At 43.7% G+C, this 16,223-nt stretch overlaps 3 non-coding genes across 3 annotated transcripts; 2 read left to right on the top strand and 1 right to left on the bottom strand.

Moving 5' to 3' along the window:
* Nucleotides 1-3,779: 3,779 nt before the first annotated feature.
* trnas-uga (transfer RNA serine (anticodon UGA)) lies at nucleotides 3,780-3,861 on the top strand. The gene has a single exon. It is a non-coding gene; the product is annotated as a tRNA-Ser (tRNA).
* A 4,186-nt stretch (nucleotides 3,862-8,047) lies between these two features.
* trnai-aau (transfer RNA isoleucine (anticodon AAU)) lies at nucleotides 8,048-8,121 on the bottom strand. The gene has a single exon. It is a non-coding gene; the product is annotated as a tRNA-Ile (tRNA).
* Nucleotides 8,122-12,326: 4,205 nt separating this feature from the next.
* Nucleotides 12,327-12,415, top strand: trnap-agg (transfer RNA proline (anticodon AGG)). The gene is given in 2 exon segments: nucleotides 12,327-12,362; nucleotides 12,380-12,415. It is a non-coding gene; the product is annotated as a tRNA-Pro (tRNA).
* The last annotated feature ends 3,808 nt before the right edge of the window (nucleotides 12,416-16,223 follow it).

Here is a 16,223-nt window from a genome sequence, read left to right as displayed (position 1 = left end):
ACTCGAATTAACAGCCCCGGCATTTATCGAGCCTGGAACTCATATCAGGGCCGATTGCGCCGTTAGAGCCCGGTCACTCTGATCACCTGTCCCACTATGCTGCAAACAATCTGAAGGTGAGAGATCCTTACCTGTGGAAACGAGTCCTGTCCCCGTGATGAAACTAATATCTGCACTTTCACTTTCAGCTTCTTTCACATCCTCTGCTCCATCGCACTGCAATCGGGTTTTCTGTGAACAGGTCAAAATAAACATTGGCAGAAATTATGTCAGTGGTAAAATTCGAATCGAGAAACGCCCCAGACATTGAAACCAGCGATTTAAACCACCAGCTCACACTTCCACAAAACAAGGCATGTCTTTAAAGGTCTGTTTAATGATAATATAAATTAATTGAAGCTAATTGACCGTATTTGCCGGGTGATGGGTTGTTCCCCTTAGAGCAGAGAAGGTTCAGAGGAGATTTGATAGAAGTGTTCAAAGTCATGAAAGGTTTGAAGTTAATAAAGAGAAGCTGTTTTAATTGTCGAAATGGTCGGAAACCAGAGGTCACAGATTTGAGGTGATTGCAAAAGAACCAAAGGCGATATGAGGAAAAACTTAATTACGCAGCGAGTAGTTCTGATCTGGAATGCGCTGCTTGAAAGGATGGTGGAAGCAGATTCAATCGTGACTTAAAAAAGGAATTTGAAGGGGAAAAATACAGAGCACCGGGAAAGGGCCGGGGAATGGGACTAATTGGATTGCTCTTACAAAAAGCCGCCACGGGCTCGATGAGCCGAACAGCCTCCTTCTGCGCTGTAACCATTCTATGATTCGATGGACAGAAGCGGTCTGAATGAATGGGCGATCGGTTGTGGGGAGCAGGGAAATTTTAACTGTTTGTCCAGTTGTGTTACTGACGGCTCCTTGTTCTCGGATTATGGTTTTCATTTTGGACGTTTCACTGTTTGATATGCGAGAGTTCCACAGTTCAAATCCCAGAACCCTCCTGTTTCACTATTTCCAGTGAGGATTCACTCATTTCTTTCTCACATCTTTTCAGCGTTGCAGAAAGCAGCATTGATTTAATCCTCGAGCATGTTTGAGGTCCAGAGGCCAGAATGCAGCCGGTTTATCGACGCAACACACACGGAGAGAGTAAAATGTCTCACGCCGGTGTGCAGATTGAAACTGAAGGTGAATTTATCCCAATTCAGGCGATCTCAGAGGTGCAGAATAAAAATGCTCCTTAATTGGTCGGGAAAACGAACCCTGTTCCCTCGCGTGGTAAGTGCAAATTCTACCAGTGAAACAGCAACGTTTGCATGGTATCGGGCTCTCTGTGTCCAATTGGAAACCTGTTTAAAACAACATATCATTTCACAAATCTCCTCTGAGTACCTTGCGCATTCTGATTTACAGCCCTGCATTACGAGCACTCGCTGCTTGTGATGGCCGAGTGGTTCAGGCGTTACATCTAGAACTCGACAGGGTCTTTTGGTAAAACATTGGAATCCTGCTCGCGGCGCTATTGTTTACAGTTTTGTTCAATGCTCAAATAAATATGAACTGGAGATAACGGAACGCATTTCCTCCTCTCAGAGAGATCCTCCACCGCGGCAGAACTTTTAATTGGGAGCCCAGTGGTCTCTTGCAAAATTTCAAGGTGCGTGAAGGAAACTTCACAATAATCCACAACTGGAGAATTGTGTCCAATTCTGGGCACCGCACTTTAGGAAGGATGTGAAGGCCTTAGAGGTGGCGCAGAAAAGATTTACTGGAATGGTTTCAGGGATGAGGGACTTCAGTTACGTGGATCGACTGGAGAAGCTGGGGTTGTTCTCCTTGGGGCAGGAAGGTTGAGAGGAGATTTGATAGAAGTGTTCAAAATCATGACGGGTTTAGATAAAGTAAATAAACAGAAACTGCTCCCGTTGACGGAAGAGTCGAGAATCAGAGGACATCGATTTACGGTGGTTGACAAAAGAACCAAAGGAGATATGAGGAAAAACGTTTTAAATCAGCGAGTAGTTATAATCGGGAATGCATCTCCTGAAAGGGTGGTGGAAGCGGATTAATCGTTAATTTCGAAAAGGAATTGGACAAGTATTTGAAGGAAATATATTTGCGGTCTACAGGGAAAGAACGGGGAAATGGGACGAACTGGATTGCTCTTAAAGAGATCCGGGGCAGGCTCAATGGGCCGAATGGCCTCCTTCTGTGCAGTAACGATTCTTTGAGTGTATGATTCCATCTCTCTCAAGCTTCATTTAAAATTCTTTTAACTTGATATTCAGGCTTATTTTCTATACTTTTATCTCTCTCTCTCTCCCTGTCTCTGTCCCGCTCTGTTTTCCCCTGATGGACTTCTCAGGCTTCATTGAACGGCCCAAGCTCATCGAACCTGCGACACCAGCAGAGAACGGTAAAGATCGAAAGAATGAGACGGTAGGAAAAGTAAAGGACCAACCCAGATGATGAATTCGTAGCCAATGTCCACATATTGATGTCTCTTCGTCCTCATAGTGAAATTATCAGTACTTTTAGCCCAGTCTAAAAACAAAGTCTTGTATTTATAAAGCGCTTTTCACGACATCAAGACGTCCCAAAGCGCTTTACAGCCAATGAAGTATTTTTGAAGTGTAGTCACTGTTATACTTGTGGTGGAGTGGATAATCTGCGGATGCCGAGACAGACAACAATGTAGCTACAGAGCAATTAATTCTGCAAAGTCTCACTTGATAATACAACTCGCACATTCGAAACGAATGTGGTAAAGAGAGGCTAATATTGTTGATATGAAATAGTTAATGTACGTCTTCACATTGCCGTACATCGGAATAGAAAAAGTGATAGGTAGTAGAGAATGGTGGCCGATCGGCTGTGGGTGGCACCGAATTCTGCATTGGTTTAACCCCTCTGTTATCAGTGGCTCGTTGGTCTTCGGGTATGATTCTCGCTTTTGGAATTTGCTGATTGTTATGTGAGAGATCCCGGACGAGCCATACGGTGATAGAATTTTTAGTTCAAAATCATTAATTGGCTTCTCACGTTTTGTCAGTGGTGTAGTCGGCAGGATTTTTCTTAATTCCAGTGCATGGAGGAGAGAATGCAAAGGTTCTGTCGACGACAACACACATGGAGAAAGGAAAATGTCTCAAGATGGTGTTCAGATTGAAGCTGAATGTCAACGGATCCGAATTCACGTGACCTCATGAATGGAGAATGAAAAATGCTCCTCTATTGAGCGGTGGTCGAACCCGGGCCTCCCGCGCAGAAAGCAAGAATTTGATCACTGAAATAACAAAGTCCGCACAGCAGCCGGTGGGATGCGCTCAGTTCGAAACCTGTCCAAAAGAACATACAGTCTCAGAGTTCTCCTGTCATAACATTCTTCATTCTCTTCTGCAGCGGTGTCGGATTTGTCGCTTGCAGCAGCGATGACCCAATGATTGAGGCGTTAGACTTGCAATGTGATTTTCCAACCCAGCTTCGACGCAACACACGTGGAGAATGGAAAATGTCTCAAATGGTGCGCAGATTGAAGCTGAGGGCGAATGTCGCACAATTCACGCGATCTTATGAATGGAGAATGAAAATAATCCTAAACGAACCGGAAATCGAACCCCGGTTTCTCACGTGATAAATGAGAATTCTATCACCGAGACAGCAAAGTCAGCACATTAACAAGCTGCAAGTTTCCAGTTGGAAACCTGTCTGAGAGAACAAAGTGTCACAGATCTCGTGTGATAACCCTACGCATTCTGATTTATAGCTGTGCATGCTCGATGTTTGCAGCTGCGATGGCCGAGTGGTTAAGGCGTTGGACTTGAAATCCAATGGGGTTTCCCTGCACAGGTTCGAATCCTGTTCGCAGCGCTACTTTTTAAAGTTTGTTCAGTGTTCAAATTAATCTGAACTTGAACGAACGGACCTTGTTCGCTCCCTCAGAGAGGTGCTCCATCGCCAACGACGCTTTTAACTCGGAGCCCAATGATCTCTCGCAAAATTGCAAGACACGTGAAGGAATCTCTCCCAAGCTCCATTCTCAGTTCTGCTCGTTCGCAGAATTTGACATTTATACAATTTATTTCTATGTTTTAATCTCTCCCTGTCTCTGTCTCTTGACTTTGCCTGTTTTCTCCTGATGGACTTCTCAGGCATCGTGAACAGCGAAGAATGATGGAACCTGCAACACCAGCAGAGAAGGGTAAAGATGGAAAGACTGAGACGGTAGGAAAAGAAAAGGTGCAACGCAGCTGATGAATTCGTAATTAATGTCCACACATTTATGTTTCTTCCCCTCACAATGAAAAAATCAGCAATTTGAGTACAGTACACTTATGATAGAGAGTATAACATGCGGATGTTGAGACCGACAATCGAACCATTGCCGTGGTGATGAAAGCGCCGAATCCTAAACACTAAACCCCAAGGAAACGCTGAAAATTCTTTGCTGCGAACAAGCAGAGCAACGCGGCCTTTCCTACTTGGCCCTTTGAAATTCAAATAATTTTCCTGCCAGACAAACTGCTCGCACAAAATGGCATTTTCTGTTCGAAATAATATCGCGACAGAGGTGATGTTCAGGCAATGACATCACCAAGTGCAAGTAGGCATGTGCATGAAATGGAAAGTGAGGTAAAATACGACCACAAGCTGCTGATGGACATTTTCCTATTTCCAAAATTCACGCACTGAATACAGCTCCTTGGAAAACTGCAAGGTCACGCAGGTCCATCATGAATCGTTTGAAGCAACTGGCAGTTTAAAGTGGCATCTCCTGCTGCTTCTGTGGGGAGTGAGAGAGAGGCACTGTCGGTATTTGCGTGCAGTTTGATTTTGCACAGAACTGCACAGAGAAACAGCAAATATACCGGGGCTGTGAGATGTTCTATATTATTGATATTTAGCCACAGGAATATCCGCGGTCAGAAGCTGAAAAGAAGGAGAGATAAGAGGCCTGAGAATAAACACAGAGCTGAATGAATCATGAAAAAGCGAAAGAAAAACTAATGTCATCAGTTCCACTTTGTCTCGTGCGCAATCTTGGGAGCTCCCCAATGGCCTGGTGGTGAGAATTCGTTACTCTTGCCGCCGCGAGTTTCGATTCCCAGTTCGGGAATTAACTTTAAAAAGAGTTATGAACTTATTAAATTAATTATATGAAGCTAATTAAATCCTGTTCGTAGTTGAATCCCTGTTTTAATCACCATGAATCAATCGATAACTTTCTACTTCAGACTGAAGGCGATGTTGACGTGGTTACCGAGAGACAGTCAAAACTTTAATAAGATTTTTATGCTTTGAATGTGATGAATTTTTTTTCATTTTATAGACTGCATCTTAAGAGTGGGATTAAAAACGCAGTGGAGTCGTTGTTAAATTTAACATTAACTGGCAATTGTCGCTGTTTATCACAGGAGCGCCCGAACTGGTTCTCCGATCAAGATGAAAGTAACGCAACGAGTAACATCTGATACAACAGGAGAGGCATCGGGCTATGAAAAAAATCCCCACCGTTTTGCTTTACCAAAATAAAGGGTGTGAAATGTATTCTCTGAACATAGGAACAGTCTGGTCTCACTCACTGCAGAAATCTCCATGTCACAGCGAACCAGCTCTCCTGCTGCGAATGCGGCCTCCCTTCGGGCCTTTCGGGGGCTTGCCTGTCAAGGAGAATTGTAATTACCGTGATGCCAATGTTCCATTCCTTTATATGATTCATGTGCCTGATTTCCGACCGCAGGGTAAATGGTAGAATATCAGCCCTGCTCGGCTGGCAATGATTCCGGTACATTTTCTTGATTCCAAAACATGCGTTGAAACCCTGGAACTTTGAGGCGATGAATCCTGAGGATAAAATAAAATAAGGGCTCGAGCAATCAAACTTTCACGCTAACCGATAACACCGCCGAGAACAGGTGAAGAGATCACCTGCTAAACCAATAATTCACTGGGCTAAACTTTGAGTTTGTAGCGACCAATATAACAACTGTCCACAGTCAGTCCAAAATGAATGGTTGAAACTTGCAGGAGTGAAAATGCAACAAGCCGGTCTTCACTCTTAAACCAGCAACTATGAAGAAAAACACGCCGCACAAATACTCGATTTCAGTGCGGTGACACTGGGCCAGAGTAAAGCTCAGTTAATATGATTGCCGAGTGGCTGGAGGGTGGATTTGGAACTCCTGACCGATTGCACCATGCATTTTCCAGATCTGCTTGAAGCACCAATCCCTTCACTTCATCACTTACAGGGACAATTCGATTCTCGGTTTCTTTTTCCTGACGATTGATGAATTTTACAAATTGGAAGCGATCAATATCAAAGCTAAACACGCGACCGACATGCTCACAGATACAAAGCGGCCACACTCTGCTTCAGTGAGATGAACGTCAAGGGCGATTTCATGGTCGAATGCAATGGCTAACAAAATTCATTCAACGAAAGTTCAGGTCGTTGAGGTGCCTTTAAAGTCCTGATTGTTTCCATTGAACTTCTTCCCAAAGCGTTTGAGATTCATGTGGGACGATTTGGGGACGTTATTTCCTTTTATGCAAAAGTTTCAACTGCAGTTCAAGATCACAATACCTAGGACCACAGTTGTTCACAATTTATCAGTGCTGGGACCACTGTTCACAATTTATCGGTGCTGGGACCATTGCTGTTCACAATTTATCGGTGCTGGGACCACTGTGCACAATTTATCGGTGCAGGGACCACTGTTGTTCAAAATTTACATTCATGATTTGGACACGGGAATCGGAAGTACAATTTCAAAATTTAGGGAGGACACCTAATTGCGAGCTGTAGTTGATACAAAGGAAAAATGCGAAAAATAAAGGAAGACATTAGTAAAATTGCAGAATGGGAGTGTAAATGGCAAATTAATTACAATATTTGTTGTGTACTCCCTTGCCTTTTTGCCCCCCCCCCCCCCCCGACTAAATGCATTACCTCACACTTCTTCAGATTGAATTGCATTTGCCACTTTTCTATCCACCTGTCCGCTCTATGGATATCTTCCTGCAGTCGACAGCTTTCCTCCTCACTACCAACCACAGGACCAATTTTTGTATCATCTGCAAATTTCTTAATCATGCCCCCTACATTTCAGTCCAAATCAATGATCTGTACCACGAAAAGCAGGGACCTAGTACGAAGCCGCATGGAACCCCACTCAAAACAGCCTTCCAGTCACAAAAGCACCCGTCGACCACAACCGTTTGGTTCCTGCCACTCAGCCAATTTTGGATTCAACTTGCCAATGTCCCTTGGATCCAATGGGCTTTTACATTTTTGACCAATCTGCCCTGTAGGACTTTGCCAAAAGCCTCGCTAAAATCCATATAGACTACATCAATCGCGCTACCCTCATCGATCCTCCTTGATACTTCCTCAAATAATTCAATTCAAACGACCTTCCCTTCACAAATCCACACTAACTGTCCTTGATTAATCCGTGCCTTTCTAAATGACGATTCATACTTTCCGTCAGAATTGTGCTCAATAATTTACCCACCATCGAGTTTAGGCTGACTGGCCTGTATTTACTCGATCTATCCCTTTTTCCCTTTTTAAACAATGTTACAACGTTAGCAATCCTCAAATCCTCCAGCACGACACCTTTTGCCAGGGTGGATTGGAAAATGATGGTCAGAGCCTCCGCTTTTTCCTTCCTTGCTTCTGTTAACATCCTGGGATATATTTCATCTGGGCCTGGAGATTCAGGTGGAGCGATTTGAGGACTTATCTTTCCTCTTTGCAAACGTTTGTACCGCAGGTCAAGATCACAATTCGAGGTCCAAATTTGGACGAGTTCCGACTTTGAACCTCAAATCGTGAATTATGGCCCCACCCCAACGAGCCCAGAAACAAGAACGTGTCCTTAAATTAACGTGTGGCAGGCACATTCTATGAGAGGTCTGTCTGGACAATGAAAGGGCGTTTTTGAACAGTCATCTTGCGATCCGTTTCCTCCTGAAACCTGAAAAAAGACAAACACCACAGTGTTATTTTGTCGCTTAATTCCACAAATTACGTAAAATAATAAGCTGCACAAGGCACTGCTGGGAGTTGAACCCAGGATCTCCTGTTTATTAGATAGATGCTTTAACCAGCTAAGCCACAGCGCCAATTGAGGATGCAGTAGCCCCACCTCCTCTCACTAATATCTATCAGCGACACTTCACTATTGGGGGTTCAGGCCGTTTCATCTCTGTCCATTTCGCTTGTCCGTTTACCTGTGCATTCCGACACTGACTGGATTTCTCGCTGTGTTTATCTTTGTGTATCCATCAGTGCGTTGATACACGGATGATTATGTGTGATTGTATTTGTTACATTAAATAAATTAGGGCTTCAGACAATTCTCGCTCTGACATTGGAGAACTATTGAGCCGAACTTTACAGCGAAGTGTTGTTTGTTGTGGTGCTGAAACGAAAACATCGTAAGAGGAGCAAAAAGGGAAAAGGAGAAAAACTTGTGAGGGAAAATGAGGACAACACTCAACGTTTTACAAGTATATTAAGAGAAAGAAAGGAGGCTTAGAGTAACTTGGGCCGCTTAAAAACAGATGGAGGTGATATTGTAATTGAAAAAAAGGAAATGGCATTTGCTCAATTTTTACTTTGCACCAGTTGTCACAGAAATGGATGAGGATAACATCCCAGAGACACGAGGGAAACTGTTAATAAATCACGGGGATTCGTATAAGTAAAATAACGGCAATGGAGAAAATAATTGGGCGAAAGATAGACAAATCTCCAGGACCTGATTGTCACCATCCCAGGGATTAAAAGGAACAGGTGAGGAAATTGTACATGCTTTAGTAATGATCGATGAAAACTCTCTTGATTCGGGAATTGTTATTTAACGAAGAGCATCTTGATTGGAGGCTTCTGTTTGAGAAAGATCTCGAAGTGATAATTGAGAGACCGAAAATGAAGCTGTTTGGCAGGAGCGCTGATGCTGTCGGTTTTGCGCTTCTCTCGTGTTGCACAATTGTTAAGAATGCGTTACTTATTTGTAGCAGTGTGGGCTCCAGAAATGACCAGGTTGTGAGTTCGAGCGTCTTCTAAAACAATCAAACCTTTTACTCCGAACATTTTGACTGGAGTTCAAGGTACAACTGGTCTGTTCCATAACGCATCTACTTCTTAGTGTGCCCATGTGGGCACTTGGGTTCCTCTGGTCTACCGTCTTGCAATAGGAGGTGCCAGTTTACTTGTTCATAGTGGGAGAGGGGGCTTTTAGCGGCAGCTCATATGGCAAAGGGGCCGGTACAAGATCTTTAAATCTAAAGAACCAAAGAAACAATTCTTCTTTTCGTTAAGCCGATATTCATCGGTTGGAAGTGTCGTGTTGGGAAAATTTGGAAGGGAAGTATTCTGCCTGGTGTCACCTTGTCACGGGTGAAATTATTCAGCTTACAGATGTTAATACGCTGAAAGGTCGAGAGGCCTTTTGCAGCTCCCGTGTGGGACAAGTTCAGCTTTTGAGCCAATTGGTAAAGTGTGATTTTAATTGGTGCTAACGAATGACAAGACATTTGGCACAAACAAGAAGAATTATAAACTCACGAGTTCACTGCCCATGTTTCTTACATCATGTTTAACAGGAACAAGGATTCTCCTCAACACAATACTGAGAATTGTATCAAACGGACCTCACCCTTGTTCGACGGCTGCAGGGATAATTCAGAGATCTCCCATGAATACGTACGATGGGAGCTTATGTAGTATCGAGCCTGGGTAGCTCAGTCGGTGGAGTATCAGACTAAAGTGGGTAGTGAGATGATGGTTCTGCGTTTAACTCCCTATCCAGGTTCCAAATTGCTGAACAGCTGGCAAGCTGTGTCTTTGCAGCGGGACCTGCGATGTGTTGTCAAAGCTTCGGTAGTATCTTGTATCCCAGGGATGGGCAGTAATGCGCTGTCTGAGGCGGTTCCCGATCAGGAATTCAACTTTTACAAAATACTTTTCTGTATTAGTTCACTGTATTAACTTGTCAAAACTGATTAAACACTGTAAAAAAGACGAATATTTGTTCAAATCGCCATTTATCAACCAGTAACTTTCTGTTTCCGGCTGAAAGAAATGCTAACTTTTTTTTATGCACTCATTCACCAGGCCGAATTTAAGGAGTTCAGAGGGGAAGTGAAAAAGGAAATGAGAGGCAAAGAGAAATATAACTTTAGGCTGACGGCCAACATAAAAGGGAATCCAAAAGTTTTCGACAGGCATGTAAACATTAAACGGGTAGTAAGGAGAGGGGAGAGGCCGAGTAGGCCCGATAAAGGAGATCTACTCATGGAGGCAGAGGGGATGGCCCAGGTACCAAATGAGTACTTTGCATCTGTCTTTACCAAGAAGATGCTGCCAGAGCCTCAGCAAAAGAAGGTATAGTTAAGATACTGGATGGTGTAAAAATTGAAAAAGAAGAGGCACTTGAACGGCTGGCTGTACTTGAAGTGGATAAACCACCAGGTCCGGATGGGATGCATGCTGGGTTGCTGAGGGATGTAAAGGTGGAAATTGCGGAGGTACTGACCATAATCTACAAACATCCTTAGATATGTGGGTGGTGCCAGAGGACTGGAGAATTGCAAAGGTTACACCCTTGCCAAAAAAAGGGTGTACGATTAAACCCAGCAACTATAGGCCAGTCAGTTTAACCTCAGTGGTGGGGAAACGTTTCGAAACGATAACCCGGGACAGAATTAACAGTCACCTGGACGAGGGTGGAATGATTAGGGAAAGCCAGCACGGATTTGTTGAAGGCAAATCGTGGTTAACTAACCTGTAAGAGTTTTTTGATGAGGTAACAGAGAGGATAGATGAGGGCAATTCAGTTAATGTGGTGCGTATATACTTCCAAAAGGTGTTTGATAAAGTGCCGCATGGCAGGCTTATCATCAAGATTGCGGCCCATGGAATAAAGGGGGCAGTAACAACATGAATGCAGAATTGACTAAGAGCAGGAAACAGAGATTACTGGTGAACGGTTGTTTTTCGAACTGGAGAGAGTTGTACAGTGGCGTTCCCCAGGGATCAGTGCTCGGACCACTGCTTTTCTTGATATATATTAATGACTTGGACTTGAGTGCACAGAGCACAATTTAAAATTTGCAGGTGAAACAAACCTTGGAATGGTCGTAAACAGTGATAAGAATAGTGATAGACTTCAAAGGATGTAGGTAGGCTGGTGGCATGGGCGGCGACGTGGCAGATGAAATTTAATGCAGAAAAATGAGAAGTGATACATTTCGGTTGGAAGAACGAGGAGAGGCAATATAAACTCCAGGGTACAAATGTAAAAGCGGTACAGGAACAAAGAGGGGTTTATGTGCACAAATCGTTGAATGTGGCAGGGCAGATTGAGAAAGCGGTTAAAAAGCATACGGGGTCCTGGGCTTTATAAATAGATGTATAGAGTACAAAAGTATAGTTGTCATGATGAAACTTTATAACACACTGGTTTGAACACAACTGAATTATTGTGTCCGGTTCTGGACATGGCACTTCAGGAAAGATGTGAAGGCCTTAGAGTGGGTGCAGATAAAAAATACTAGCATAATTCCATGGATGAGGGACTTTAGTTACGTGGATAGGCAAGAGAATCTGGGGTTGTTCTCCTTGAAACAGAGACGGTTTTGTAGAAATTTGATAGAGGTATTCAAAATCATCAAGTGTCTGGACAGAGGAGATGGAGAGAAACTGTACGAATTGGCGGAAGGATCAAGAACCAGAGGACATAGATTTAAGGTGATTGGCAAAATAACCAAAGGTGACATGAGGAAAAACTTTTTTACACAGCGAGAGGTTCGGATCTGGATTGCCCGAGCTTACGATGGAGGCAGATTCAATCATGGCCTTCAAAGGGGAACTGGATAAGTACTTGAAAGGAAAAATAATGCATGGCTTCGGGGATAGGTTCTCGCTGGATTGCTCTTGCAGAGAGCTAGCACTGACTCGATGGCGCGAATGGCCTCTTTCCGTGCTGTAACATTTCTATGATTCAATTCTATGTATAGAATGCAATGCAAAGGGAACAGGGCGTGCCACAAATCGACACGACTCTCAGTATCCTCCCAAGCAATGTCGTTTAAGAGCAGCTAATTCTGAAACGTCTTACTTGATAACTCAAGTCGTGGACTCGAAAGCAATTTGGTAAAGGGAGACTAATATTGGTGAATGGAAATAGATGGTGTACAACTTGATATTGCTGTCCACCCGAATAGAAAACGAGATTGGATGGACAGAAGTGGTCTGAAAGGATGGCCGATCGGCTGTGAGACGCAACGAACATTTACACTGGCTTCACAACGAAACTAACAGCGGCTCGTTAGTCTAGGGGTATGATTCTCGCTTAGGGCGTTTCATTGAGTAATATGCGAGAGGTCCCGGGTTCAAATCCCGGACGAGCCCTCATGTGTTGCTTCTTTTAGTGAAAAGTTACCAATTGGCTTCTCACATCTTTTCAGTTTTGTCGTTGGGAGAACTGAATTTTGGCCAGAGGATGTTTGAGCTCCAGTGGACTGAATGTCGAAGTTTCGTCGGCGCAATACACATGAAGCAAATAAAATGTCTCAAGATGATGAGGAGATTGAAACTGAATTTGGATTTTTCCCAATTCAGGCGGATATTAGATGACGGGATAGAAAGGCACATATCCAAGTTTGCCGATGACACCAAGATGGGCAGCATTGCAAGCAGTGCAGATGAAAGCATAAAATTACAGAGAGGCATTAATCTAATAAATGAATGGGCAAAATTGTGGCAAATGGTTCTGAATTTCGTCAAGTGTGAGGTCATCTACTTTGGACCTAAAAGGATAAATCAGAGTACTTTCTAAATGGTGAAAAGCTCGAAACAGTGGAGGTCCAAAAAGACTTAGGGGCCCATGAACATAGATCATTAAAATGTCATGGACAGGTATAAAAATAATCAAAAAGATTAATGGAATGTTGGTCTTTATATCTGGACGACTAGAATACAAGGAGATAGGCATTATGATACAGCTGTACAAAGCTCTGGTTCGACCACACCTGGAGTATTGCCTTCAGTTCTGGGCAACGCACCTTAGGAAGGATATATTGACTATGAAGGGAGTGCAGCGTCGATTTACTAGAGTGCTACCTGGGCTCCAAAGTTTAAATTACGCGGAGAGATTACATAAACTCGGGTTTGCCTCGAAATAAGTACATTAAGTGCTGATTTGATCGAACATTTCAAAATATTAAGGGGAACTGATGGGGTTAACAGAAAAAAAATATTTTCGCCCGTTAGCGTGTCTAGGACTCAGGGACAGAGCATAAACATTAGGGTCAGGACTTTCAGGCGTGAAGTTGGGAAACACCTCTGCAAGCAAAGGGAGGCAGAAGTTTGGAACTCTCTTCCACAAACGGCAGTTGATGCGAGCTCAATTGTCAATTTTAAGACTGAAATTGATAGATTTTTGTTGACCAAAGGCATTCAGGGGCATGTGGCTAAGGCGATAATATGCAGTTAGGTTACATATCAACCAGGATCTCATTGAATTGCGCAACAGGCTCGAGGGGCGAAATGGTATACTTTTGCTCCTCAGCTCCTCATTGTTACAGAATGATCCTGCATTGTATTGGGAATCGAACCAAGGTCTCCAGCGCAACAGGTAAGAATTCGACCCCTGCACAACCAATGCGCGCGTTTGTAACAGCAGCATGTGTCCATTTGGAATCCGATCTGAATGAACATGCCGTTTACAGCTGCGGTGGCCGAGTGTTTAAAGCGTTGGACTCAAAATTCAATTGAGGTTTTCCTGCCCAGGTTTGAATCCTGCTCGCAGAGCTTCTGTTTAAAGATCACTTCAGTGCTGAAATAGATTAATTGGAGTTAATTGACCGCATTTATCTCTCTCCCAGAATGAGAGATTCTCCAGCGAGGCCGATGATTTTAAACAATGAGAATACAGACATTAAGACCGAACGATAGATCGGGTTCATTCCCATTACTCGAAGGTGTCGGGACCCGACGAGGTGAAAACCCATCTGGGTTTATATTTCCCGAAAACGGAGACTGAAAATAGCAAAACTCATCCCATTGAAATCCAACAATTGGACGAAGAACCGACAGCCTTTTCCCATCCCGTGTTTCCAGACCTGGCCGTTGAAGGAAGCCTGATAAGTCCATTAGGGAGCAACACCGAAAGTGAAGAAACGCAGACAGAGATAGAGAGATACATGCAAAGAAAAATAGTCTAAATCTCCAATTCTGTGATTGAGCAGACTTTAAGCTGCACCTTAAAGGAAATTCGTCTCATGTCGTGAGATGCACATAGGGCTGGATTATAACTTTATTTCTGAGAGAAGTAAACACTGCTTGGTAACTACAGCTGTTATTTATTTGACCATTTTACAGTGGCGGTGTGAAGTGATTTCGAATCTCAGTCAATTTCAAGGCCATGCTTGATCCACTCGTTTGGTCACCCACAGGTAGCACGCGGCTGTAGAGCAGACTGCGCAGGCTTATCACAGGAACTCTACCAGACTGCATGTTCCAGACTTTTATCCAACGCGACACGTGCAGACTGCAGCCATGCGTGCATTGGTGGTTCAGTGCGGAACCCTCGCCTGCCGGTGGGAAACCAGGGGTTTGGTTCCAGTCCAATGCAGCATCCTTTACCTTTTGTATCTGCACCCATGAGATCGCCTGAATTGGGATAAATTCATGTGCCGGGTTCAATCTGTCCAACTTCTTGAAAGATTATCTTCATTTCATCCACGTGTCTTTCGTGGACAAACCCTTTGCATTCTGTCCTCTGGTGCTCAAACATACTCTGCTGGAGATAAGTCAAACCTGCCTTCTGCACCGCTGAAAGGAAATGAGAAGCCAATTGGTGATCTTTGACTAAAAATGGGGACACAACGGGGCTCATCCGGGATTTGAACCAGTGAAACTCCCTAACCGAGAATCAGACCCAAAGACCAAATGGCAACAGAGCCGTGCAACCACTGTAAAATTTCGCTGCCACGCAGCCGATCCGCCATCCTTTCAGAACATCATGTCCATACAATCCCGCTTTCTTGTACGATATACGATGTAGAACAATGTCAGGTTCTGCACTAATTATATCATTTCAACAATATCAAATTCGTTTTGATTGTACGACTTGTATTTTCAAGCAACACTTTACAGAATGAATTACTCTGAAACGACATTGTCGTCTGTCTCGGCATCGTCACAGTTTGCACTCCACCATAAGTACACTTTACTCAAATTGCTGCTTTCATTCACTATGAGAGCGAAGAGCCATGAATGTGGATACATTAGCTACGAATTTATCAGCTGGGTTGCACCTTTACTTTTCCTACTGTCTCCGTCTTTTTTTTCTTTCACATTCTCTGATATTATTGCAGGTTAGATCAGCTCTCGCCGTTCAACGAAGCCTGAGAAGTCCATCGGGGACAACACAGAGAGACAAAAGACAGAGACATGGAGAGATAGAGAGATGCGGGCAAAGAAAATGAAGAGTAGAAATGTCAGGTTTTGCAAACCAGCAGAATTCAAGTTCCTGATTGGGAGAGATTCCTTCTCGGGTCTTGAAATCTTGCAAGAGAAGATCTGACACTAATTAAAACGACCGGCCACGCTGTCGAATCTCTCATTCTGGGAGAGAGATAAATGCGGTCAATTAACTCCAATTAAACTATTTCAGCACTGAAGTGATCTTTAAACAGTTGCTCTGCGAGCAGAATTCAAACTTGCGCAGGAAAACCTCAATTGAATTTTGAGTCCAACGCTTTAAACACTCGGCCACCGCAGCTGTAAACGGCATGTTCGTTCAGATCGGATTCCAAATGGACACTTGCCGCTATTAAGAACGCGCGCATTGGTTGTGCAGGGTTCGAATTCTCAATTCTTATGCGGGAGACTTTGGTTCGATTTCCGGCCAATGCAGAATCATTCTCACCAATAAGGAGCTGAGGAATATAAGTATGCCATTTCACCCCTCGAGCCTGTTCCGCAATTGAAACAGATCATGGCTGATATATGACCGAACTCCATATAATCGCCTTAGCCCCGTATCGCTTAATAACTTCAGTTAACAAAAATCGATCAATCTCAGGTATAAAATTAACAATTCAGTTCGCATCAACTGCCGTTTGCGGAAGAGAGTTCCAAACTTCTCCCTCCCTTTGCTTGCAGAGGTGTTTCCCAACTTCACTCCTGAAAGTCCTGACCCTAATGTTTCGGC

This window comes from Heptranchias perlo, chromosome 20, assembly GCF_035084215.1.
Source record: "Heptranchias perlo isolate sHepPer1 chromosome 20, sHepPer1.hap1, whole genome shotgun sequence".
NCBI lineage: Eukaryota > Metazoa > Chordata > Chondrichthyes > Hexanchiformes > Hexanchidae > Heptranchias > Heptranchias perlo.
This window is presented reverse-complemented; position numbering and strand designations above follow the sequence as displayed.